This window comes from Geotrypetes seraphini, chromosome 8 (genome assembly GCF_902459505.1).
Source record: "Geotrypetes seraphini chromosome 8, aGeoSer1.1, whole genome shotgun sequence".
NCBI classification, from domain to species: Eukaryota; Metazoa; Chordata; class Amphibia; order Gymnophiona; family Dermophiidae; genus Geotrypetes; species Geotrypetes seraphini.
Genome location: NC_047091.1, coordinates 184,911,274 through 184,935,076, shown reverse-complemented (window position 1 = coordinate 184,935,076; position 23,803 = coordinate 184,911,274). Strand labels below are relative to the sequence as shown.

The following is a 23,803-nucleotide window of genomic DNA, read 5'->3' as shown; positions in this document are numbered from 1 at the left end:
CAATTATCAGCCAGAGGAGGCAGTTTTGGAGTGAACTCATTACATTTGTAATCAGAAAGTGAAGCACTATTTATTAGTAATATTTGGGAACGGGGTGGGGGTTGGGGAGGGGAGGGAGTGTTGGGAGGTACTTTATCGTGTCTGTATTGTAATGATAATTGATTGTTGATTTCTTGGAATTAGAGAATGACATGGTGGCAGTTACCCGTGACTAGCCGCAGGTAACCGGTCAAAATGTTGGGGGGGGGGGGGAAGTGCTCACTGTGGGCACGGGGACAAGGCCATCCACCACCCCATGGAGCCGTGAATGGCCTTGTCCCCACAGTTAAGGGAGGGAAGGCGCGCGGTAACCTATCACGCGCGGCCCTCTCCCTACCTCCGGCCAAATCTATCTCTCTCCCTCCCCCTTACCTTTGCAGTGCTTTAGAAAAGAAACTGAATCCGGCGAAGCCTGCCTTTGCCGCCCTGCAGTCACGTGTGTGTGGGCGGAAGCTTCTCTTCTGACGCAACTTCGCCGGCTTCAGTTTCTTTTCTACAGCACTGCGAAGATAAGAGAGAGAGAGGGAGGGAGGGAGGTAGATTTGGCCGGTGGTAGGGAGGGAGGGAAGGGGCCGCGTGCAGGATCGATGACTGCGCGCCTTCCCTCCCTTAAGTTTCTTTACACCGCGAAGGTAAGGGGAAGGGAGGGAGATTCTCGGGCCGCTGAAGGGCGGTGAGGTAGTGAGAGGGAAGGGTGGATGCTGCAGGGACGGGGCGGTGAAGGGGATGGCGGGGAGAGGGCAGTGAAGGGGACGGTGGTCCAGTTACGGGGACAGATTTTTCTCCTCATGCCATTCTCTACTTGAAATTTATATATCCACAATGTATTAACTGAGTTGAGATAATATTCTTTGTAAAATTTTTGTTATGTATATTTTATTCTTAAAAATCAATAAAAAATTATTGAACATAAAATTATTTATAACTCGTCTATCTACAAATCTAGGCAGGAAACAATGCACAGATACAAAACCAGGCAAAATAGCAAACAGTAAAATGCAGTAAAAACTGAAAACAACCCACTCATCTATACGCTGTCACATAACATGATGAACCATCAAATCGCGCAGGACAAACGCACGCACTGAATGGGAGGTCCACGCCTACCGGATACTATTTTGTCTTTTTGAGGGGTGGGGTGGGGGGAAATCCCCCTCCCACACTACACCTAACAGATTCACTTCCTGCCTAGTGTTAGGGTTAGGTTTATAGCATGATTATGGGATCCCTTTTACTGGATATCTGGAAGTCCCTGATTTGCTGAGACTCCTCAGGCCCCTCCCAAGAGACGGGACCTGAGGAGTCTCAGCAAATCGGGGACTTCCAGATATCCTTCACGGGCTGCAATTGTCCTGCGTGCACTTGTCGGGGCGCTTTTGTCTGAATGGAATTATCCTGTGCGGATTTGTCGGTGTACCCATAACATACACCCCAAAACACAATTCAATAGCAGTACAACCCTCTGCCTGAAGCGGAAAAAAACTCCATATCCTCATACTATCGCAAGACTTGCACCAAAAGTGCGCTCAAACCACACAGTTTTCTAAACTGCCAAAGCGCAGTCAATTGACGCAATGACGGTAAGACATTCCACAGTGCCGGACCCTGAACAGACAACGTAGATTTACAGTTGCCAGTAAGCGCCACAGTTAACCAAAGACGGAATCTCCAATGGCGAGCTGTCTGCAGACCGTAGCTCACGTGAAGGAGAACGCCACCGAAAAAGGGAACGGACAGCTGGAGGACACTTGCTTCGGAACACCTTATACATCAGACATAAGACCTTAAATTCTACCCGCTCACTCATGAAGCATTTAAGTGGCATCAGCGCTTAAGCTGAAACGTAGGTGCGTAACTCCGGACTTGCACTAGTATTCTATACTGGCAATTGCTTATGTGCACGATTTGTTTGTCACTGAATCGACACTTATTGCCCGTTATCCTGGCACCTAACTTCAGAAAACCTTTCCCTCTTATATCCAACAGATTGCCAAAACTTCTCTATAATATTCCTTTCTGAGCACGCTGCCAAAAGCCTCATCCGCGCCCTGGTCTGCACCGCTACAATGTGCTTCTCGCCGCTCTGCCACTGGGCCATATCTCTCCACTTCAATCTGTTCGGAACGCTGCTGTGCGTTGCATGTATCATTTATCGTTTACTAAACTTGATAAACCGCCTTAGTTGCAGCACGATTCAAGGCGGTTTACAGTAAAAAAAAAAATATCACATTTAACAAAAAAATGTACAATATTATTTATTTATTTATTTATTTGTTTTATTTATTTATTTATTTAGATTTTTATCCCGTCCTCCCAGTAGCTCAGAACGGTCTACAAGTGAACATACACAATTGAGGGTAATTAGACATATAAGAAGTGCAACAGGTTTGGATGATTGGACTTACAAGACTGTGATGTGAGTTTAAGTACAGGCAATACAGCAATTTAAGAGTAGAGTTCAAATATAAGTAGTTAGTTTAAGTACAGTTATGTGAGATTAGGTACAGTTTGTCAGAGGATAGACTAAGAGATGACTGTACTGGAATTTAGGGGGAAGGTAGGAGAGAGGAGAGGGGGTGCTTAAGGGGGGGGAGAGATAGAGGTGATCTTTAGTTGAAGAGGAGGGTCTTTACCAATTTGCGGAATGTTGGTAGTGCTATAGAAATAATAAATTGTTGTTACTGCTATTGAGATTTACTTCCAATTTGCCTACTGATAACAGTGTACAAAATATATCTAGTTTGCAGATAAAAAAGAGCTTTGGTTCTCGGCAGTAATTTAAATAATGAATTTGAAATGAAGACATAAGAAGCCCAGTAGCCCATTCTCACGGTGGCCAATCCAGGTCCCTAAGCCAAAACCCAAAGAGTAGCAACATTCCATACAGAATCCCAAAGAATAGCAAGATTCCGGAATCCCAAAGAGCAACAAGATTCTAGAACTCCAAAGAGTAGCAACATTCCATACAGAATCCCAAAGAATAACAAGATTCCGGAATCCCAAAGAGCAACAAGATTCTAGAACTCCAAAGAGTAGCAACATTCCATACAGAATCCCAAAGAATAGCAAGATTCCGGAATCCCAAAGAGCAACAAGATTCTAGAACTCCAAAGAGTAGCAACATTCCATGCTACCGATCCAGGGCAAGCAGTGGCTTCCCCCATGTCTTTCTCAGTAACAGACTATGGGCTTTTCCTCCAGGAACTTGTACAAACCTTTCTTAAAACCAGCTACGCTATCCGCTCTTACCACAATCTCTGGCAATGTTTTCCGGAGCTTAACTATTCCCTGAGTGAAAAAAAATGTCCTCCTATTGGTTTTAAAAGTATTTCCCTGTAATTTCATGAATTTTTGACGGAGTGAAAAATCGATCCACTTGTACCCGTTCTACTCCACTCAGGAGTTTGTAGTCTTCAATCATATCAGCTTGAGGGCAGTGCAGTGGTAACATTTCAAAGAAGAATTTTGCAGACAAACTGAACTGATGCAGAATGGATCAAATGCAATAGCCTATGTGCTGAAAGCATCTTGCCGTTGATAAAGGGATTTTACAGCAGGTATCCTCAGGGCCTGGACCCTTTCAACTTATCTGCCGTTCTTGCAGATTAAGAACCCTCTTCAGTAAGTAACATATTACCAAAGCAAGCTAGTGGTTGTCAGCAGATAAGGACCACTTGGCCCACCTCTGCCGAGCTGCCCTCTGCCTGCTGTATCACTACAGACCCTACTTGATCTCCAGTCATCTCCCTCCCTTCCCCTTCCTGTCACCCTCTATTTCTGGTTCAGGCAGGCTTGAATTATGTCACAGTTTTGCAGACTGCCACTTTGGCTGCAAGGCTATTCCAAGGCTCTAGCGCTCTCTCATTAAAGAACTATGGGGTCCTCCATGTCTTTCCACAGTAATTTCTTTTCTTATCCTCAGGCTTTAGCTTATTTTTCTATGGAAAAACAGTATTTCTTCTTCTTGCACTTCAGGAAAACATGGTAGATATTTTTTTTTCAAATGTACATTGTGTTCTGGGTGGATGTTTTGCAATAAATATCTGAACAAACTGCCTCCTTCCAATTCCTCCCTTCACCCACATGGGATCCTTTCAACACCTCCCTCTCTACCTACACTTCTCCCTCCATATCCACGGAGATTAGGGGCCCGCAAATATTTAAAAACCGCAAATAATATTTGGGCCGGTTCTGCCCCTAACCCCCGCTTCCCCCAGCTATTTTAAGCCCTGAAAGTTCCCCCTTAAAGCCTTACCAGGTGGTCTAGCGGGTTTTCAGGCAGGAGCGATCTTCCCACACTCCTGCCCCATGCAGATCGCTCACAGGAAATGGCTGCCTTGAGCTCCCATAGTCTCTCGAGCCATTTCCTATGAGCGATCTGCACGGGGCAGGAGCGTGAGAAGATTGCTCCTGCCCCACTAGACCACCAGGTAAGGGGGGGGGGGAGCTTACAGGGTTTAACATAGCCCGAAAAATTAAAATGTTTTTTTTGTTTTAAAATCGCAAATAACCAAATCTGCAGATGCTGAAACCACATATTCGGAGGGGGAAGTATATGACCAATAGGAAGCCTCCTGTTGGCCAACAGACTTTTGGTCTGACCATTAGAAAACTTTCTACTCAAACCAATGACCTGTCTCTATTTGCACTTTCCACCCCACTCACGATTCAATAGGTCTCCACTATGCGTCCTCTCAGCCATCTCCACTCCAGGCCAAAGCGCCATAACCCGCTTAGCCCGTCCTCATTTAGGGCAATTATTCTGTGGCCTTTATCCGTTTCTACCCTCGCTGTATCCATTTTGAGATGAGCAACTAAGCTAATAAAAGGTATGGAGGACCTCTCATATACTGACAGACTGAAGAAGCTGGGGCTTTTCTCCCTGGAGAAGCGGAGACTTAGAGGAGACATGATAGAAACCTTCAAGATCATGAAGGGCATAGAAAGAGTAGACAGGGACAGATTTTTCAAATTATGGGGAACCACAAGTACAAGGGGGCACTCAGAGAAATTGAAAGGGGGAAGGTTTAGAACAAACGCCAGGAAGTTCTTTTTCACCCAGAGGGTGGTGGATACATGGAACGCGCTACCGGAGGATGTGATAAGCAGGAGCATGCTACAGGGCTTCAAAGAAGGTTTGGATAGGTACCTGGAGGACAAAGGGATTGAGGGGTACAGTTAGGAGTAGAGGTAGGTTATAGGGATAAGATTAGAGGATTAGAGGCAGTTACAAAGTCAGTCAGGGACACTGTTCAGGCAATTAGGCCTGATGGGCCACCGCGGGAGCGGACCGCTGGGCGAGATGGACCTCTGGTCTGCCTCAGCGGAGGCAACTTCTTATGTTCTTATGAGGTGACCAGAACTGCCTACAGCATTCAAGAATGGATCAGTACAGGGACATCATCGTCATCTTCTTTTTTTTAGGTTCCTTTTCCTAATAATTCCTAACGGTTTATTGGCTTTCTCGTCTGACACAGCACAGTAATAGCGGCGTAGGGGTTAGAGCTATAGCCTCAGCACCCTGAGGATGTGGGTTCAAATCCCACGCTGCTCCCTGTGACCTAGGGCAAGAAATTTAACCCCCCACTGCCCCAGATTGTGATTCTACCGGGACAGACGGGGAAAATGCTGGATGTAGCTGTATGTAAGCCCCGATCCCTTTCCCCTTTCTCTCACTGAAATGTATTTATTTAAAGTATGTGCATCCCACCAATTGACGTTCCTTGGCACTTTACATACAAGACAACATCTGAAATAGTCAAAGCATTCTCTTGCGCTATGATGTCCAGTGTAGCAAAAAGACTAACATATTTCCATACCAATAGCCTTTAAAAAGCAAAATGTGTTGAGTTAAGAAGGACATAAGAGTTGCCATACTGGGACAGACTGAAGAACATAAGAACATAAGAACATAATCAGTGCCTCCGCCGGGTCAGACCATAGGTCCATCCTGCCCGGCAGTCTGCTCTCGCGGCGGCCCAAACAGGTCACGACCTGTCTGAATCACCAGAAGGGGCTCCCTTGCCACCTTGGTTTCCCATTGAGTCCTATCTTCCCATCGAAGTCCTAACCCTCCGGTCTTGCACATGCACGACCTGGTTGGGTTTCTATACTTATTACCTGGTTAGCTTTCTATACTTGTGTTACATCCCAGCTCCTCCCTCAGTATCCCACGATCCCTTTATCCCTCAGGAATCCGTCCAATCCCTGTTTGAATCCCTGTATCGTACTATGAAGGTCCATCAAGACCAGTATCCCGCTTCCAACAGTGGCCAACCCAGGTCCCAAGTACCTGACAGCAACCCAAAGAATAGCAATATTCCAGAGCTGAGATTGTGATGTCATAATGCCTCATTCCACCAATGCCTAAGAGCCAACCTCAGCAGCGATATCACAATGGCTTGATTGTCCTATACTTGGCTCACATAAGAGTTGCTGTACTGGGTCAGACCAATGGTCCATCAAGCCCAATATCCTGTTTCTAACAGGAGAAGAAAAGGATAGCATATTACTCAGAAAGGTTCTTGTTCCCTGCCTGTCACAAAACTATCTGCATGTGCTTATGTGACATGAACCCCCCCCCCCCCAAGAAAAAAGAAAAAAAGCAAGAGGTCATTAAACTCAATAGAGGCACAGGAAACTTCTTGAGAGATTGCTTTACTCAGACACCTCCGAGACTTCATTTTGAAATGGTCCCTATGAACAAACTAATTCAATTGTTTTGAGTTCAGAATGGGATTCTAATAGAAAGAAATGAGTTTGGGGCTTTAAGAAAACTTTGCCCTAGAGGCTCTGGAATGATTGCTTCCATGTCTGGAAGTGAGAAGCTGTCTTCACGGGGGCTGGAGAACTGGTCTTTTCTCGTCTTCCCACTCAAGCTTATAAGAAAGTGAATGGGGAAACAAAAGTTAACAGACAACGCTCTCTGACAATGTGCTCAACTGAACCGCAGAGACCGTGAAAACTCCTTCTGGTCTCTGCTAATTCTCTGAGTGCTTCAGCATCCACCGATCGGGACCTGCTCTACTGACTGACCTTGGTTTTGCATCCTGTGACCTCCAGAGCTACTAGGAGGAGATCAACCTTTTATAAAACCTACATCCTGTGAACGGGCAATGCGATTCTCTTAAGAGACAGGCTCCAGTCCTAAGAATCACAGATCCTTGGCAATGAACAGACCATTTTTTCAGCCGTAACCTTCTATATTTAAAAAAGAAACACCGCACGGACCAGCTCTCTCATACTGAGAAATCACAGTTCTCAAAATGTGGAAACAGTGCTTGAATATTATATAACATATATTATTTATTTAAAAATGTATATACCGCATATTGACAGATAACAACAACAGGAGTAACACGGGAAGGCATTAATATTATATGACGTATATTCATTTTATTATATGATGTAACACTGATTTTTTTTTTTTTTTTTTTGCCTTGCCATTTCCAGAGCAGTGTATTTTCCTATAGCAGAAAGAAATACTTTATCCGGCCCAGATTAGGCATGAAAAAAGTGACGAACCAATGTTAAATCCCTTTACCGTTGTAGACCTTTCCTTCCTGAATTGTAAGATAAAAAAAAATATTCACAGTCCTACATAAATATGTTCCACTGTTTTCAACTGTAGGAAACATAGAAACATAGAAGATGACGGCAGAAAAGGGCCACGGCCCAACAAGTCTGCCCACTCTAATGACCCACCCCCTAAATTCTTCCCTGAAGTGATCCCACATGCTTATCCCACTTTCTCTTAAAGTCCAGCGTGCTGCTGGCCTGAATTACCTGCAGTGGAAGACCATTCCAATGGTCAACCACCCTTTCGGTGAAGAAGTACTTCCTGGTGTCACTATGACCCATAATATTAATACAAGGTTCATTTCTGACACACTTGGCTTCTTCCCTCGGCCAATAGAGCAAAGGCAATGAACAAGAAATAAAGCTTTTTATTTCATTGGTCCCCAATTGTGGAATCATTTACCACCGGGTATTAGATTGGAGGTAACCATGAAGGCGTTTAAGATGAGACTGAAAACTTTACATTTCTGTAAAGCGTTTGATAATGACTGATCCATATTTATTGAGGGGAATCGATCTGGCGATGTGACTCCTTAGATGGTGGTGGTTAGAGGACATTCAGATTTAATTTAGACTATCGTGTGCTTTTTAAGATGAATGGGAGTTAATTCTCGTTTGTATGCTGGAGCTCTTTCCTATTATTAATGGAGTTCTTTTTCTATTGAAATTTAACTGTAAACCGCGTGGACCTGTCGTATGATCAAGTGGTAAAGCAAATTTTAATAAAACATATTCATGTATTTAGTTGTTCGGATCCGATGGCTCACTTTTCCCTAAATAAAGCAAAATTCTGTAAACAAATCAAGGCTCTAGTCCCGACGCTTAGAAGAGAAGTGGGAAAATGCTTTCATGTGCATCACAGCCACACCTCTACTCTGACTAGGGCCTACATGCACTAAAGAGAATTGGAAAGACGGTGCGGGTCTCTCCAAGCTGATTTTTTGGGCCGATTCAAAAAGAGCTATTGATGCACTGAAAGGTTTGCATGCAAAGGATTCACAAGGATGGTCGTCGTAATCCCCCGACTCGGCCTCCGACTGAGCGCTGTGAGAGCGACTCTCACACATGTGCAAAGCCGGTAAGGAAAGCCTGAGCAGGTGAGAGGCAGGGGAAGCCCCGAAAGCAGCCTCCCGCCACCCAATTGTTTGGGGCAGGAAACATTTTTTTAAAAATGGGCATAGATGTTACACATGCACAATATCTGCCCCATAAAAAAAGAAAAAGCACCCCCTCCCCACAAACTGCCACCATGAAACCACTACCACTACCCCCTCCACGGCAGTGAAAATGACAGGAGGAATGCCCACTTCTTCCTGATGTGCTGACCCCCCCTCCTCCCCTCCTGGCGAAAGAGAATTGGCAGGAGGGAAGTCAATGGAGGCCCTCCCCCCTTCATTCCCCCAAAAAAGAGGCAGAAGGGATGCACACTTCCTCCTGTCACCGGATGCTCCCCCCTCTTCCCCTCCCCCCCCCCCATCTGTGTTAGAAGGAGGAGGGAAGCAAAGTCCCTCCTCCTTCAAGGTCCGACGATCCTAACTGCAGGGCTTTCCCTCCTCGGCTCATCATGAACTCGCTGCCAGCATCGGTGTCGGCTCTATGTGATGTCACTTCCGGGTCCTGCACCTATGAAGTGACATCAGAAGGAAAGCAGACATGATGCAGACAGCAAGTTTGTGATGCTGCTTGCCCCAGCTGCAATTCACCCTCGCTACGCCAGTGGACCCACCTATACCCCCTCTCGAGCTATGCGCTATGAAATTTAGGCTCACGTTCTAGAATAGGACATAGCACATGTCGCTCCTCATCACTTCCAATTGCGTGCCAATTAACTCCAGTCAGTGGCGTAGTAAGGGGGGGCGGGGTGACAGACCGCCCCATGTGCCGTCTTGGTGGGGGCATCTGTACCTCTCCGCCCCCCCCCCCATGCCATGCTTGCGCTCTCCCTTCCCCGCTCCCCGTACCTCATTAAAATGTTCACCAGCACGAGCAACTACTCTAACCTCCTGCTTGCGCCAACCGGGCTCCCTCTGAAATCACGTTTGGGTCACGGGGCCAAGGAAGCGACGTCCGAGATTAAAGCCAGTGCAAGGAGCAGGCTCGGGAAGCTGTTCGCTCTGGCCAAGATTTTAAGAGGTGTGGGGGTGGGAAGGGAGGGCACGAGTTTGGAGCAGGGAGGCAGAGGGGAGGACGTGGAGGGGGGAGTTTACTGCCATCAATGTATGCACACATCTGGGATCCATGCTCAACTTTGGGCGACTTGTGGGATCATTAGCATAATTTTATTATTTCCACTTTCCTTCAACTCTAACCATTTTGATTCTATGAGGTATATACATAAACTTAAACTACTCCCCCCTCCCCCCCCCCCCCCCACTGTTAAAGGGATTCAAACTTTAAGCAGATTTTCACACTCCTTAGCCTTTGCAATGGTGAAGATCCGGAATGACCTCCCTCCAGATATTAGAACTCTCGCCTCATAATCCAGCTTCAGAAAAACCTTAAAAACATATTTTTTTCACCAAATATCTTACACATGACAGCTAAAATGTTTAGCTGATCATCTTATGTTGTTATCTATCGACCCTCCCTGTATTATTGTTTATACTTAATAATTTTGTTAACCGGATTGAGTCCCTAGGGCAGGGGTAGGCAATTCCGGTCCTCGAGAGCTGGAGCCAGGTCAGGTTTTCAGGATCTCCACAATCAATATGCATGAGATAGATTTGCATCTCAAGGAGGCAGTGCATGCAAATCCATCTCGTACATAGTCATGGTGGAGATCCTGAAAACCTGACCTGGCTCTGGCTCTCGAGGACCGGCATTGCCTACCCCTGCCCTAGGGGAATGATCCGGTATATAACCTTAAGGATTAGATTAGATTATTAAAAAGCATGTTTGGGAGATGTGTTCCTCTCTGTACAAATAGCATCATTGCGCTTAAAAAGATAACGCCAGTCCCTTGTACATTTGTTGAGAACCACTTAGGGGGGCTGACGCTTGTTTGATGGCTGGGAATGGGTTGCCATTGTCAACCCCAGTCATCTTCCCCCTTCCCCAGCTAAAGCCAGGTACTCATTTATGGCTATAAACCGTGCTGGCGGCAGCAGTGGCCTCCTAAAAATGGCCATTGATCATGCGTCATTGCACAATTGCACCGTTTCTAGGATCACGGTTTCGTGAAAGGTAGATGGTGGAAATGTAGGCCACTTGATGTATGAACCTTAAAGCACCCCTTATACTTGGGATAATATCAGCAAAATATGTAGACTATAGTGTCCCAAGTCACAAAAAAAAAACCCAACCAAAAAACAGAGTTCCAATGTAACCTCTATTAAAGCTTTCATATAACTCCAAGACCTCAGCGACACCACTCACCACTCAAACCATCTCATAGCCGTCCCATGCCATCTAAGCTTTGGCTCGTTAAGCTCTGTGAGCTTGGATGGCTTGTGCTGTCTCTGGGAGGATCCTTGAAAAAGCTGGTTAGCGAAACATGTCGGATCCAGCCTCCCCAGACCAAAGAGTTACACAGCTAAAAAGAACTAGACCACTAGCAAACAACGTCAGGAGAGGAATAGAGCAAGCTTTAAACTAAGAAGGGGAAAGCCGGCAGTCGACCAGGTGTCGATTCGGAAGACAGTATCCCGAGAAGGTACTGAGCAGGGAAAGTGCTCGGAAGACACAAATGGCACAAAACAGGAGCTGAAAAACCAAGGGAGCCAGATGAAACAAAAGGAGGAAAGGAGGAGTGTACTACAAGGGGAAGACATAATTGAGCAAGATGAAGGGAAGGAACAAAAGGAGGACAAGAAGAACATACCACAAGAGGATGACAAGAGAGACAATAACCAGGAGTCTGCAGGACAGAAAGAAAAATGAAACACAAGGGAAAATAACAAGGAGGAAAAAAAATACCAAGACTTGAAATGCATGTACACTAATCAAGAAGCCTAAAGAACAAAATGGGGGAACTAGAAGTCATGGCCAAAGATGAGAACCTAGACATCATAGCGATCACAGAAACATGGTGGAACGAGGAAAACAAATGGGACATAGTACTGCCAGGGTACAAGCTCTACCAAAGAGACAGGACGCATCAGAAAGGAGGAGGAGTAGCACTTTACATAAAGGACACCATTCACTCGACCAGAGTAGACGCAGAGCGACAAATGACCAACTGGAATCACTATGGGTTAAAATTCCGGGAAGTAAGGGAGCCGAGATAAAGATGGGACTGCACTACCGCCCACCTGGGCAAACTGAAACAAATGACACAGAACTGGGAGCCGAGTTGAGGCGGGAATGCAGAAACGCAAACACCATAGTTATGGGAAATGTCAGCTATCCCGGGATAGACTGGAGTCTTGGAGTTTCAAAATGTACAACGGAAACGGAGTTCCTGGAGGCTGTACGGGACTGCTTCTTGGAGCAGCTTGTCAATGAACCAATGAGAGGGACAGCTATTCTGGATTTAATCCTCAACGAGCTGAAAGGACCTGCCAAGGAAGTGGAAGTAGTGGGACCATTAGGAAACAGTGACCACAACATGATCCAGTTCAAAGTGGAAATAGGAATGCCAAAGGGGAAGAGAACCATTGCAACAACGTTTAACTTCAAGAAAGGGAACTATGATGTCATGAGACAAATGGTGAAGAAGAAACTCAGGAACAGCTCCAGGAAAGCACAGACGGTGGAGCAAGCCTGGTCCTTATTCAAAGACACGATAAACGAAGTGCAAAACCTGTATATACCCAGATTTAGAAAAGGGTGCAAAAAGAATCAAGCAAAAGACCCGGCATGGATAACCAACGAAGTTAAGAATGTGATAGGAGACAAGAAAAAATCATTCCGAAAGTGGAAAAAGGGTAAAACCGAGGAAAATTGGAAAGAGCACAAGAAGCATCAAAAAGAATGTCACCGCGTGGTCAGAAAAGCAAAAAAAGAGTATGAAGAGAGACTTGCCAGGGAGGCATGAAATTTAAAACCATTCTTCCGATATGTGAAAGGAAAACAGCCGGCGAGGGAGGAGGTGGGACCCCTGGATGAGGGAGACAGGAAGGGAGTGGTGAAGGTGGAAGAAGAGGTGGCAGACAGACTAAACACGTTCTTCTCGTCGGTCTTCACAAAAGAGGACACATCCAACGTGCCGGAACCGGAAAAATCTTCAAGGAGGATCAGGAGGGAAAATTATCATGCATGGAGGTAAGCCTCGAAGACGTACTCAAACAGATAGATAGATTAAAAACTGACAAATCTCCGGGCCCAGACGGAATCCACCTGAGAATATTAAAAGAGCTCAGAGACGAAACAGCGGAGTTACTGCAGCAGATTTGCAACATATCCTTGAAAACAGGGGTAATCCCGGAGGACTGGAGGATAGTTAATGTTACACACTTATCTTCAAAAAAGGATCGAGAGGCGACCCAGGGAACTACAGACCGGTGAGTTTAACCTCAGTTCAAGGGAAGATGGCCGAATCATTGATCAAGGACAGTATCAATGAGCATATGGAAAAAAATAATCTGATGAGAACAAGCCAGCATGGTTTCTGTAAAGGAAGATCATGCCAAACGAACCTACTGCACTTCTTTGAGGGGATAAGCGAACAAATGGACAAAGGTGACCCCATAGACCTCATATATCTGGACTTCCAAAAAGCCTTCGACAAGGTACCCCATGAGCGCCTACTAAGGAAACTGTGGAACCACGGGGTGGAAGGGGACGTGCACAGATGGATCAGAAATTGGCTGGCAGACAGGAAACAGAGGGTAGGAGTAAAGGGATACTACTCTGACTGGAAAGGGGTCACGAGTGGCGTCCCATAGGGGTCAGTGCTGGGACTGCCGCTGTTCAATATATTCATTAATGACCTGGAATCAGGGACGAAGTGCGAAGTTATAAAATTCGCGGACGACACAAAACTCTCCAGTAGGGTTAAAACTGTGGAGGAATGTAAAGAACTACAAAGGGACCTGAACAAACTGAGTGAGTGGGCAAATAGATGGCAAATGAGCTTCAATGTAGAGAAATGCAAAGTCTTGCACATAGGGAAAGGAAACCCGATGTATAACTACATGATGGGGGGGATGGTACTGGGGGAAGGCAAAATGGAAAAGGACTTGGGGGTTTTGGTGGATAAAACAATGAAGCCGGTGGCACAATGCGCAGTGGCCTCAAAGAAGGCGAACAGAATGTTGGGCATTATCAAAAAAGGTATCATGACCAGAACGAAGGAGGTTATCCTGCCGCTGTATCGGGCGATGGTGCGCCCGCATCTGGAGTACTGCATCCAATACTGGTCGCTGTACCTAAAGAAGGATATGGCGATACTCGAGAGGGTCCAGAGAAGAGCAACAAGGATGATAAAAGGCATGGAGAACCTTCCATATGCGGAAAGGCTAGAGAAGCTGAGGCTCTTTTCCCTGGAAAAGCGGAGACTTAGAGGGGACATGATAGAGACTTATAAGATCATGAAAGGCATAGAGAAGGTGGAGAGGGACAGATTCTTCAGACTGGCGGGGGCAACAAAAACAAGAGGGCATTCGAAAAAATTGAAGGGAGATAGGTTCAGAACAAATGCTAGGAAGTTCTTCACTCAGAGGGTGGTGGACACCTGGAATGCGCTTCCAGAGGAGGTGGAAGGGCAGAGTATGATTTGGGGTTTCCAAATGAGATTGGACGAGTTCCTGAAGGAAAAAGGGATTGAAGGGTATAGATAGAGGGTTACCATACAGGATATTAAATGATTGGGGAATAACATGTTTTAGGTAAAAGGTCATGGACCTGGGGGGCTGCCACGGGAGCGGAGGCGATGCTTATGTTCTTATGATAAGTTTAAAACTTCTGTTTCATTTCATTCATCCTTGTGATGTGTATCAAAATTTAAATTAAGTCAGATTAATACAAAATAATAAGGCTGAAAATGACATTCCTGTCAATTGGACCAATGACGATAAGGCACGTGAAGCTAGACCGCTATGAGATGCTTTGTAGAGGTGACATTGTATATCTGTTTCTTGTGATTTGGGACATTATAGTCTATGTACCTTTAATGTGACGCACGTCTACAGAGGCGCTTTACGATGCCTAATGCCACTTCCGGTGCCAGCCACACCTACAATGACATTAGGCATCGTTAAGCGCCTCCGTAGACGCCATGAAGGCTCCAGTAGGCACCTACTTTTAAAAATAGATTCTAAAACAGTTTTAATTGGCTTTTACCTATTAATACCCCCCTCCCCCCTTTTTACTAAACCGCGATGGCGGTTATTGGCGCAGGGATCCACGCTGAATGCTCTGCGCTGCTCCCGACGCTCATAAGAGTTCCTATGAGCGTCGGGCGCAGTGCAGCGCATTCAGCGTGGCTCCCTGCGCTAATAACCGCCATCGCGGTTTAGTAAAAAGGAAGGGGGATAAGTTAGGCGCTGATAGGGGGCCCTACCAGCTTCTAACTTAAGGCACCATTTCCAGAATATGGGTCTCACTGACCGATACTGGATGGATGGCTAAATTGGCCAGAAGCCAGCTACCTGACAAGAATCCCAGTGTGGAATTTGAACTCAGATTGTGGGCACAGAAGACAAGCAGGAAACCTCAGTATCATTGGCTCAGTATCCCCACTCAAGTTTTTCTCAACTTTTATGAATTACTAGCTCTTTAAGCCCTTTACATTAACGGGTGCTAGAGATGCTTCCTCCCTTTCCCCTTACCCTTGCACGGTCTCCCTCGTGATCAGGACGGGGTGGAGGGGGCTGCCGTCCGGGGCCGGCGGAGAGGAGCTAGGCAGCTGGAGGAGCAGCAGCAGTCGCTGCCGATCGCAGCCTCCGTCCTACTTGGATTTCCTTTTTTATCAGCATCGGGAAGGTGGAGAGCGGCCTGCGAGGTTGGCTACAGCGGCTGGCGAACCTCAGCAGGCCGCTTTGAAGAGCAGCGGCAGCGGGAAGGAGGGGTCTCTGGAACACGCGCCTCCAGCTAGCGCAGGCGCCGTGAGGTGTGACACAGAAGCACACCTCACGCCACCGGGAATCACAATTTTTGAAAAGCGCATGCGCGCTTAGCCTTTTATTATTATGGATGTTCAACAGTAGAAACATAGAAACATAGAAAATGGTGGCAGAAAAGGGCCATAGCCCATCGAGTCTGCCCATTCCAAGTATCTGCCTCCCTGAATTTACTCCCTTAAAGATCCCATTTTCTCTTAAAATCCGTCACGCTGCTGGCCTTTATCACCTGGAGTGGGAGTCTGTTCCAATGATCCACTACTCTTTCGGTGAAGAAGTACTTTCTGGAGTCGCTATGAAACTTCCCTCCCCTGATTTTCAGCGGATGCCCTCTGGTTGTCGAGGGTCCCACGAGACAGAAGATATTATCTTCCGATTCGATGCGACCCGTGATGTACTTAAACGTTTCAATCATGTCTCTCCTCTCTCTTCGTTCCTCAAGTGAGTACATCCGCAATTCTTTTAGTTTTTCTTTGTATGTTAGATCCTTGAGTCCCAAGACCATCCTGGTGGCCATTCACTGAACCGACTCGATCCTCAGCATGTCCTTACGGTAGTGTGGTCTCCAGAATTGGACACAGTACTCCAAGTGAGGCCTCACCATGGATCTGTATAACGGCATGATGACTTCAGGTCTCCTGCTGACAAAACCTCTACGGATACAACCCATCATTTGTCTTGCCTTGGAGGAAGCCTTCTTCACCTGATTGGCAGCTTTCATGTCGTCGCTAATGACCCAGTAATGCTTTAATTTATTTAAGTTTATGGAGAAGAGGATTCAAACTCGTCCTATTCAATACCTCGGACTCAGATTATAAAAAGACCATCACGCAGCATAAGAACATGCAAATGAAGCAGGCCGGCCCCTTGCATTCTATTTATTTGCATTCAAATGTGAAAATATTTATTTCCTTAGATAATTATAGAGGAAAGTTTTAGAAACTAGGACCACATCAAAGCTTGAAGCGCTCCAAAAAGATTAAAAATTACTAGTAACCCCTAAAATGCAAGGGGTGATGGATTCTGCTCCACTTTACCACATTGTAAATCTTTTCCATATGCCCCCAAACCTCTGGATCGTATTTTCACAACCTTCCTCTCCCCCTCCCCCCCTCCCCAAATAAAAACAACCTCCTTTGCAGGAGTCCTAGCAAAACAGTTATTACATTACGCATAACAGTGAGTTTTAAGGAAAAGGTGAGCAACTTCTCCGTTCAACGGGTTATTTGGAAATATTTTCGAGACGCGACTTGAAAGCAGAACAGTTCGTCAGCCCATCCACGAAAGAATTGCAAACCATCTTCAAAGGACTGAGTCAGAGAGTGCAACATGTAGAGCTCCTTCTACAAAGCTGCGCCAGACGCTAACGCCATTAGTTCTAGCCGCGTCACGTGGGTTTAGCGCGCGCTTAAAAAACCGCTATCGCAGCTTTGTAAGAGGAGCCCTTCATTTTGGATGGTAGAACGGAGTGTTCTTGAACTGAGCTGTGACCCCCCCCCTTTTTCCCCTCCCCCCCCACACCTGCTTTATTGTTAATTTTGTCCATATTTCATTAGAACCAAACTTGAGAAATGAAATAGAGCTGGGTCCAAATATGAAAACAAGAGAAGCTTTTGGGAGACAGAATCGAAGAATCGAATCTCAACGCTTGCGTTCTCAAGTGCATTGAAGAGACTTCCCCCCCCCCTTCCCCACCCCCCCAATTTTGTATGACCTTGTCAGTCACCAGATAGCTGGAAATCATTTCTACTCAATAAATAGTGAAGAGAAATTATCTTTAAAATACAGAGTAGAAACAAGGCGAAATCACTCACTTTATAATAAATCAGAGCTTGTTAATTGAATTACTCATTAATCCTTATCTCTAGTTTAGCAATTCCTAGTCTTTCATTAAGACATGCATTTTCTACCCATCCAGATTGTCCGTCCAAGCAGAGAAGAATCCAGATGGATCGAACCTAAAAGAAACTTAAAAAGTGTCTATAAAAGCAGATTTAAGTAATTTGAGATTGATAACAGAGAATTCCTGGAATAACTAATCAAGCTAATCTTGATTCTTCTTAGTATTAGATTATCTTCACTATTAAGATGTATTCAATGCAATAATGTTTATATTTTTTTCATCGACTTTTGCAAAATCGCTGCAAGGGTTAATGCAATCGGGGCGTGGCTTTGCAGAAGTCGAAGCCTAGAAAGTCCTTTCTGGGCAGCCACTTGAATAGAGGCTGAAATCAATTTTTGTCTTTCCTCCTGCTCATCCCCCCCCCCCCCCCCCCCCCCCCCCCCCCCCCCCCCCCCGCCGACACAGCCATATTTTACTAGGCTTTCTCCGAAGTTTATTTCTGCTCCTAATTTTGGAAAAGAAAAATGCCAGCGTTTAAAATTGCACCAAAAAACCTCCTACCGCTTCCTGTTCTCGGACTGAAAATACGAAACTTTATTTTTGGAGAAGGGTTGACAGATGTAAAATGCATTTGTAGGCCGGGGGGGTTATAACTAATTTTGTTGTTCTGCAAAATCTGCAGTGTTTTCGAGGAGAGAGAGAGGAGGGCTGTTTTTCCGAATCCCCCGTTTTCTGGACTTTGAGATTTTTAATTCAAGTCGAGCTGACGTTTCTAGCATAAGCCCCCTCTGTTGAAAATCCTCCGTCGTGGTGCGTTTGCTGAGTAGGATTTGGAAAAGGGTGAATTTTAAAAACAAAACCCCAACGACATATACAAGATGCTTCTCTAGGCGTGAAGTCTAAAAATCCTCTCAGTGTTTCGCGCAAATCGCTATTTTCATTACGCTTTGCGCTTGCAGAAAGCCCGTCGCAATCTCTCCAGTTGCGCCTTGTCCGTTCCGGGGACGCGGTGTATAACATTGTCCAAAGTGCTGAGTTGATCCTTGATGCTCGAAAAACGTTCGGGGGGGGGGGGTCCTTAGGTAGCTATTTTCGAGGGGCAAAACAGGTCACCTAAAAATCTCAAAGCAAGGACGTGCGGTTTTAGATCCGCGAGATCCGTCAGGTCCGGGTTTTACCCCTTCCCGGATAATAGGCGGCTTCCCCTCCCCCCACTTTAAGATTTTTTTCAACTAAATCGGTACAACTGAGCAGCAAATTCAGCGTCCTTCGTTCCTTTATCTCTTGCTATGAAGTTCATGTTTTCTGTCTCTTTTAATTGGGAAGGAACTGTCTTTGGCCCAGACCAGCCTTCATCTGCTATTGACAATAGACCATAGGAGGTTTCCCCTGTTAACTTATAACATTTTATTGACGGATATAATTAATGTTCAATAATTTTTATTGAGTTTTACAAATAAAATATACATAACAAAAATCTTACAAAAAATATCATCTCAACTCAGTTAATACATTGTAGATATATATAAAATAAATATTATATAATACAAATAGATTCACAATTATAATATTTTCATACATATTTCTATCATTCCTCCAAAATATATTCCCATAAGACCCATATCAATCCCCCTACTACCCCCACCTCCTTTCCCCCTTCCCCTAATCCTATTCACATTGTATTGAAGTAATTAATGAAGTTAGAATAAAATATGAAATTTATCATTCCTTCAACATACATTTCTATATAACCTATTTCATCCTACCCCTGCACCCCCAAATTGACTTCCTTATTCACCAATTACATAATGGCCAGATTGCATCTTGAAAATTTTACTTGAAACAATGAGAGAGAGAGAGAAAGGAACTGTCAGCTTTTTAAGATCAAATAGTCGCTCTGTTCCTGCGGATTTATGTTTCCTGCTGCGGGACTAAAAACGCAAATTTGTTGTTTAGAAAAGATCAGTCAACTAGGGCCTATTTCCTCGAAACCCTTTCTAGGAGTGGAGATTCCAATAGGCCAGGGGAGTCCTCGAAATCTGGAGCCAGGTCAGGTTAGGTTTTCAGGATCTCCACCATGAATATGTACGAGATGGATTTGCATGCCAACTGCCTCCTTGAGATGCAAATCTATCTCATGCATATTTATTGTGGATATCCTGAAAACCTGACCTGGCTCCGGCTCTCGAGGACCGGAATTGCCTACGCTTGCAATAGGCAATTTGAACACTTTCGGCTCAGCATGGTAAAAATAAAAGCACGGCTGGCGGTCAAAACAGACTTTTTTTTTACAAAAACAACAACAGGTCTTTGCAACGTACCATTACCAAGTGATACTCTGGGTCTGCAAAAGGGGCAAAATTGCTCGCACACCTTTCACTTTTAGGACCAGTTCCATGGACTGCGTTACTGGCCTTTCCCCCCCCCCCCCCCCCCCCCCCCCCCTGATTACATAGAAAACATTCGGTAATCTGCAGAAAGGACAGATTGAAAAGACAGATCAGCTTTAAAAGAAAGAAAAGTAGAATTAGTTTAGCTTCTTTGGAAAGCAAAACTTTGGGGCCTCAAACACTAATCCAAACGGTTATGTACTTACAATTTGCCAGTTCTAATAAGCTTCGATGACAGAAGGACGATAAGAGGGAGAAAAGCAGAATCCTTTTATTTCGCTTCGGTTGGAAGTCCCGCTTGCAAAGAGGAAAAGCGGAAAGATAAACGGCAGGTTACATACAAAAAGGCCAACGTGTAGGAGCAGTTCCGAAGTTCACTGGCGCCAAAGCCATTCAAAGCGGCTGAAAATAACGCAGCTTCCTGCGATGCAACTTTGACAGTCCGCACACGCACACAAAGACACTATTTCGGAAGGAGATTGGTTTTGATCAATAATTTAAAGGCCCTGTCAAAGGACAAGGACATGAAAGTTACAGGAAAGCTATAACCATGGGCAGACTGGATGGTCCATTTGGCCTTTATCTGCCATCGTGTATCTATGTTTCTATGACATCACAATGCAAGTGTTAAGAGCCTTAGCCTATGGCCATAAAGCTCTATGACCTCATAATGCAGGTGTAAAGAGCCTTAGCCAATAGGGAGAGGAGGAGATAGTGGAAACTGCAGATGGGCAGACAATCTACCGTCATTTCTATGTTTCTAACTCCAGTAACTGTCTATTCTTCTGAGGGGAGTTGGACATCGCAACGTTAGAGAGCTGTCCAGCCCTTGACTTTAGTATGAAAAGAGAAAAATCATCTGGACGAGAAAAAAAAAATCCAGCACAAAGGAAAAGAAAGCTTAGTTTGATATTTCTATTGCAGTAGGAAAAGGTCGAGGGGTCGAAGGTCTCCAATTTAAAGGACACCAATAAGGAAGCAGCCAGATGAGAGGAAGGGGAAAGAGGTTATTGAGTTATGAATGAAGTGCAATATTGTTGGTATTTGGGGGAGGGCGGAGGGAGCCAGATGGCAAACTGTCAGCTTTAGATCCCATCTCCTGCTCCCTCTCTCCAGTCTGAAGAAAGAAACAAACGTAAGACTTTGGAATATATGGTGGATCATAAATGTGGAAAGAGGGATAAGACTCTAGGCAACTCGCAAGCAGAAAACGGCCAGTTGGACTTAATATACCGATATCCACCTTCTTCCAAGCCTGGAACTACTTGTAATTTATTACATTTTATTGAAGGAAATAATTAAATATAATATAATGCAAATAGATTTCATTTCAAATAGATTCACAATTATGATATTTTCATACATATTTCTATCATTTCTTCAAAATATATTTCCATAAGACCCATATCAACCCCCCTAACACCCCACCTCCCTTCCCCTCTCTCCTTCCCCCTCCTATTCATATTGTATTGAAGTAATGAATGAAATTATAATAAAATATGAAATTTATCATGCCTTCAATATACATTTCTATATAACCTGTTTCATCCTACCCCTGCACCCCCCCTATTCTCCCCCCCGAATGGAAATACTTGTAAACCTTCGCATGCACACTACAGTATATTTTAAATTAGTATACAATATATCTCTTCCGATTTATGTGAGGTTAGAGCATGTGAACCCTTGTAAGGCCGCCTCCTTCTGAAAATGGAGGGTTTGCATTCAAAATCAGGTTGAGCTTTGGCGTTGTGATTTGGTGGCGTAGAAAACTCGACTGATTTTACATTGAAAGTGGCCATTTTGCGTTACCCTCCTTCTAAGCCAGATGGGCAAGCCTTATTCCCGATAATGAAGACAAGGGGCTCCTTTTTCGGAGGTCGCTAGCGTTTTTAGAGCACACACCGGACTAGCCGAAAAACTACCGCCTGCTCAAGAGCGCGCGGGGCATTTTAGCGTGCGCTAGTCCATGCGTTAAGGCCCTAAAGCGCCTTCGTAAAAGGAGCCCTGTTTTTTGGGAGGAAGACCCCCCCCTAACTGTTCACCTTCTCCTCCAAAAAAAGTTTATGTAGCCTCTAAGCTATTGACCAAACCCTCTGAGGAGTCTACTTATTAGGCCTGAAACCATCAAGGGTTAAAAAAAAAAAAGGGGGACGGATGCTGTTGTGTCAACAGTGGTTCCTATTTAGTGACACCTTCGGCTCAATCGAAATGGCCAGCAAATAGGGGTTAAAGTTTAAGCAGGAAGGAGCGTGTAATCGTCGCCCGCTGGACCTCACACGTGCTACGGAGAATATTGACAGCAAAGGGGCCAAAGTTAAACCAGACCCGAGAGCCAGACCACGCTTCAATCCCTAGGCCGGCTCCGGGGGTCACAGATTGCAAAAGCAAATAGAAGTCTGGGAAGGCAACGTCGGAATCGGGGTTTCGTGCCATTTTGACACCTCTCCCCCCTCCCCCAGTAGATCCACTAACAGGCCAGTGGTTCTGGTCTTAATGCCCCTTTTCCATCAATAACTCCACTGCACATGTTTCGTTTAAAAAAGATTCCCATGGGAAAACCGCCTTTGACTGGTGCAGGAAAAACGGATTCTGTTTAATAGTTTATCCTACCAACAATTACACTGTCAATCCCCCCTTTTAGTGCACTGAAAGTTTATGCTTTTAAGAGGTTACGCTTTTATAGGTTATTCATTCACATCTCATTAGACTTTTTTAAATATTTTTTTCCTATTTGCGTTTGTTTCAAGGAAATGGCCTCGATTCATTTCCTAAAGTGTAAATAAGTTGAAAGCAACTTGGTGGGTTAATCCGGGGAGGGCTACCTCTCCTCCTGCCCTAAGAAACCAGCAGGATTAAAAAGCAAGAAATAATGAAATAAAAGGCAAACCCTGCTTAACAAAATTTTTCTCAGTAGGGCTGGCAAAGAAAGTCCAGCTAGCGAAACACCATTAAAATAATGAGGTGAGCTGAACTGCCTTTGTTGATACTCTATCTCTCCCGGTTTCAAAAAGATTAGGGGATTGCCTAGGTATACAAATCCACTGAAAAATCAAACCTAAATACCTAAATATTATTCTGCTTTAGTGGAAGGAAAAGAGTTTGTTCTATACTCGGATTGCATACATATAAAAGACTGGAATTTAAAGACTACGTTTCATCTGTTTAGTTATGGGAGGGAGTAATGAGAATATCTATATGAATGTGTGTCTGTATATATATAGATATATACACACACACATACATATTGACATTTTTTATGGGAGGGATGCTAATGAAGTTGTCAGGTTATGTTTATGTTATATGTATGGAAACCATAGAGAACGCAAGATAGTATGTATGTGATATGTATACTGCATAGTTATATTCGGTATATAAATTTTTAAATAAATAAATAAATATATATTTATACACACACACCCACATATATATTTATACACACACACACTCACTCATTTGTGGGGCATATTTATGGGGAGAGTGTGGTGCAGTGGTTAAAAGCTCCAGTCTCAGCACTTTGAGGTTGTGAATTCAAATCCCACGCTGCTCCTTGTGACCCTGGGCAAGTCGCTTAATCCCCCCCATTGCCCCAGGTACATTAGAGAGATTGTGAGGCCGCCGGGACAGACAGGGGAAAATGCTTGAGGACCTGAATAAATCCGTGTAAACCATTCTGAGCTCCTTGGGAGAATGGTATAGAAAACTGAACAAACAGTGTGAAAAGTTTCAGCCTCTGATAACCAAAGCTGGTATTGTGACATCATAATGCCTGATTCCACCAATAAGAGCCAACCTCATCAGTGATGTCACAATGGCTGGATTGTCCTACACTTGGTTCACTTTGATTTCTAGAGTGGGACAGTGGTTAAAACTACAGCCTCAGCACCCTGAGGTTGTGAGTTCAAATCCCACGCTGCTCCTTGTGACCCTGGGCAAGTCACTTAATCCCCCCATTG

The 23,803-nt window shown here is 44.8% G+C and overlaps 1 long non-coding RNA gene across 2 annotated transcripts in view; it reads right to left on the bottom strand.

Moving 5' to 3' along the window:
* Positions 1–23,803, bottom strand: part of LOC117365395 — a 35,406-nt gene that overhangs the window by 8,291 nt on the left and 3,312 nt on the right. The window lies entirely within an intron of this gene.